This window comes from Octodon degus, unplaced genomic scaffold, assembly GCF_000260255.1.
Source record: "Octodon degus isolate 3935 unplaced genomic scaffold, OctDeg1.0 scaffold00025, whole genome shotgun sequence".
NCBI lineage: Eukaryota > Metazoa > Chordata > Mammalia > Rodentia > Octodontidae > Octodon > Octodon degus.
Genome location: NW_004524601.1, coordinates 747,119 through 751,477, shown reverse-complemented (window position 1 = coordinate 751,477; position 4,359 = coordinate 747,119). Strand labels below are relative to the sequence as shown.

The 4,359-nt window shown below is 48.4% G+C and overlaps 1 protein-coding gene across 1 annotated transcript in view; it reads left to right on the top strand.

The window, feature by feature from the left end:
- The first annotated feature begins 4,112 nt into the window (after positions 1 to 4,112).
- Bzw1 (basic leucine zipper and W2 domains 1) overlaps positions 4,113 to 4,359 on the top strand; it is a 24,643-nt gene continuing 24,396 nt past the window's right edge. The window contains exon 1 of the mRNA XM_023712321.1: positions 4,113 to 4,245. The gene's annotated coding sequence lies outside the window, so the exon portion shown is untranslated. The remainder of the gene's footprint in view (positions 4,246 to 4,359) is intronic.

Sequence of the window (4,359 nt, the reverse complement as noted above, 5' to 3'; positions counted from 1 at the left end):
GTCAAGAGCCAGTTTCCACCAAGGAACCTTTGGGTTTGGCGCCTTCTCCTCTCAGGCATTCTTGGTTTCTTTTGGCCCATACAACCAGAGATGTCTCCAGAAAGGAATCCAGCAGTTTCTCTGGTCAACATTCCATCAGCCATAGGCTTTGATGGGGATTCACCAGAGAACGGCTGGGGAAACCTGTCCTCTGCTTCAAAGAGTGGCAGCTGCTCTAAGAGCATTTACTAGCTGGCAGAGTAACCGCTGTTTGTCCAAGTTCTATATGGGATAGTTAAAAGCCTGAACAGGATTACCTAGTACTGGGCTGGTGGGATGGCTCAGTGGTCTAAAGCACCTACTTAGAACAAGCTTGGCAAACACAGGGGCAGCGGTTCGATCCCCCAGCACCACATGCCAGCCAAACCCGACCCCTGGTGGGCTGAGCTGGCCACACACACACACACACACACACACACACAAATAGATAGATAAATTTAAAAAAAAAGATTACCTAGTACTTTACGTTAAAGGCTTTAAAGTCCACAACTTATCTCTTATGCACCTAAATGATAACTAGAGCTAGGAGGAAAGACTGAATCCTCCCTTACACTAAATGTGTTTTGGTCCCATAAGTGTGCTGCTTTTGGAGACAGCTCCTTCTAGTGTCACCCAGAAGTCGTTCTCTCCACTGTCTCAGGTTTAGCCTCCCGAAGGAGACCTGCCAGAACACTAAGCCAGGACATGGCTTTTATATGTGTCCTCCTGGATGGGCATAGTCCTCTTTGTCTCATCTGGCCCAGAGACAGGGTATGTGTCCTTTTTCTAAAATTACTTTTTGTCTTTGGCGTTAACAAATGCTCATTGTCTAAGGGCTTCACTTAGTTGGAACAGTCAGAGTTTTCCTAATTTTACATGCCTCTAAAAGGGAAAGTATAAAGAGGTGGGAAAATTAAGAATAAAGTCAAAGCAAGGAAACTGAAACAGAGCAGGCTTGACATGTCCTCCAGCATGTAGAGGGGGAGCAGAGCCAGTCTATCCCAGTGAAACCTGTCCTCCAAGTCTTTAAGAATGGTTGCCGGGGCTGGAGAGATGGCTCAGTGGTCTAAAGCACCTACTTAGAACAAGCTTAGCAAAAGCATCAGGGACCGCGGTTCAATCCCCCAGCACCACATGCCAGCCAGCCCCGCCCCCTGGTGGGCTGAGCTGGTCTCTCTCTCTCTCTCTCTCTCTCTCTCTCTCTCTCTCTCTCTCTCTCTCTCTCTCTCTCTCTCTCTCTCTCTCTCTCTCTCTCTCTCTCTCTCTCAAATAAATAAATAAATAAAATTAAAAAAAAAAGAATGGTTGCCAACCTAATGTCACTTAACTGGCAAAATGAGTCCCGTGTTTTACATACAGGCATGTATATTTCATAAGTCTGAGCTGGCTAAAAGTCCCGTTTTACAGAGATTTATATAAAATCCACTAGGAGGCTTATTAACAATACTTTCTCTAGCGCTATTTTTTAAAGTCAAGCAAGGAATACCAGTACACTTAGCAACAGTTCAAATGCAACATATACAAGTACAAAGTAGTCATAAAATGTCCCATTAAAGAAATATCAACTTGTAACATTTTCGTATTTTAACTAAGATTGACCAACAGCATTTTGACCAACATTTTAACAAAACTACATAAAGACAAACACAGCGGGGGGGCCAGGGAGATGGCTCAGTGGAATAAGTGCTTCCCTGGCAAGAGCAAGTGCCTGAGTTCAATCCCCAATTCCCAAATAAATAAATAAATAAATAAAACCTTTTAAAAAAAGCATAAGCAATTGTAAACAATTTTAACAGTACTATGAAACAAAACTGTGTGAGGCAAAACATGAACAATTATGAGCAACGGGCAAAGACATTAACATTTGAAGCATAAAAATTTGTTACCTAAGCAAGTCCCAATCCAAAATTTAAGAAAGAAAAGCGAACTCATACCTCTGTCCAATGAAATCAGTGGGAACCTCCAAAATGATACAGGGATGGGCCGGGGAGATGGCTCAGTGGAATAAGCGCTCCCCTGGCAAGCGCAAGGGCCTGAGTTCAATTCCTGGTTCCGCAAGAAAAAAAAAAAAAAATGATACGGGGAGAAAAACTGGTCTCGGGTGGGTGACCTCCAAACCATACAGGGAACCTCCAAATGACATAGGGAAAAAACGATCTCCCAACCTGACCCGCACGAGTTTGTGTTCTCTAAAACCAAAGAATGAATTTTAGGAACAAATGGAGGTTATGAGCAGAATATATTTATTGAGAGAAAGAAAGCTCCTGTCCGAGAGGGACAGGAGGGGGGCCTGAGCGGGTAGTTCCCCCACAATTTTTTAAGGAGAAAATAGGAGCCGGGGAGATGGCTCAGTGGAATAAGCGCTTCCCTGCCAAGCACAGGGGCCTCAGTTCAATCCCCAGTTCCGCAAAAAAAAAAAAGAGAATAATCAAATCAAAATTCTGAAAACACCAACCAAACTGATAAACTTTTACTAGACTGAAGGAGAAAGAATTTGTCTAAATCTTAAGAGGAAATTTGGGACTTGGACTTTTAGGCAATGGGGAAACTGCTAGGACTTGGGTAGCTCTTAGAGATAGACTAAACATATTTGCATAAAGGGGTGTGGATGAGTCTTTGGGAGATAGGGCAGAATGTCATGACTTGTGTCTAGATGTCCCAATGCTTCATGCACTCATAGATGGGGCTTTGAGGAGCTGCTTGGATCATGGGCTCACAGCTGGGTGTGGGGTAGGGTGGTGAAGTCTGGGGGGCAGAAGTGACCCTGGACTTTGATCCCTCTCCTTCATCCCTCTCTGCTCGCTGCCTGCCTGCCATGAGCTTTCTCCTCTGCCAAGATCCTGTGTCTGCCTTGGAGCAAGCTATGGACTGAAACTGCTGCACACTGTGACCAGCACAACGCGTGACAGCAAACACCTGTAATTCCAGCACTGTATTTGGGAGGCTGAGGCAGGAGGATCACCTCAAGGTCATGGCCAGCCTGGGCTACAGGGTGAGTCAAGGCCAGCCTGAACTATGAGGGGTTTTTTGTACCAGGAATTGAACTAGGGATCTTGTGCTTGCCAGGCAGGAGCTGTGCCACTGAGCTATCGCCTTGGCTCCACAATGAGATCTTATCTCCAATCAAAAACCTATGAGCCAAAATAAACCTTTCAAAATAAAAAAAATAAACCTTTCATCCTTTAAATTGTGGGTGTTCAGTATTGTGTGAAAATAAAGCAGGTGTGTCTCTGATATGCTTTAATTTGTAAAGAAAATAACTTGCTAATTTTAGCATAGTTTTTCATGCAAAAGTGCTAGCTGTGGGCTGGTGAGATGGCTCAGTGGTCTAAAGCACCTACTTACAAGCTTCGCAAAGCACAGGGACAGCGGTTCAATCCCCCAGCACCACATGCCAGCCAGCCCCTCCCCCTGGTGGGCTGAGCTAGCCACACACACACACACACACACACACACACACAAATTTTAAAAAATATTTTTTTAAAAAAGTGCTAGCTGAGGGGCTGGAGAGATGGCTCAGTGGTCTAAAGCACCTACTTGGAACAAGCTTGGCAAAGTACAGGAACCGCGGTTCAATCCCCCAGCACATGCCAGCCAGCTGCGCCCCCTGGTGGGCTGAGCTGGCCACACACACACACACAATAAATAAATGTAATAAATAAAAATTAAAAAAAAAATAAAAAAAAGTGCTAGCTGTAATCCCCACAATGGATAACAAAACCACCAAACCACCGATGTGGGGCCAGGCGTCCCTCCGTGGCGGAGTGCGTGCTCAGAATGTGCAGAGTGCTCGCGTGCGCCAGGCCTGGCTTGGAACCCCAGCACCAAAACAAAAGCCAGCCGCCCAGCGAGGGAGAGGGGGGCGGTGACCGCGCTGGGGAGCGCCCTCGGCGCACACTGCCGGCATGGCCCCAGGTGCACAGCGCGGGAGAGGCGGCGGCGAGGGCTGCGGAGAACACCGATGGGCTGTGCCCTGGCACAGGGCTGGCGTCACCCGTCACGTCGGTCTGCGCCCAGTACTGCGATGACAAGCAGCGCTCGGCCGCCGGCCGCCCGCGGCGGGGCTCTCCCGGAGCCTCGGGCGCAGCTCCACCGCCCACGCGGCAGGGCGTCGCGCCAGGCGGGGACTCACCGGGGACGTCCCTGGCTGCGCGCGCGCTCGCGCACGATACAAAAGCCACACAGCACGTTTTAAACTGGGGAGACGTTGCGTCCTTGACATTTCAAGTGAGAAACCAACAGTGATTGAGGCCGGAACCCTCCAGAGCGCGGCGCGGCGCGGCGGCAGGAGCCCCGAAGCCCAGGCGGGGACGCGGCGGGACGAGGCGAGGCAGGGCGGCC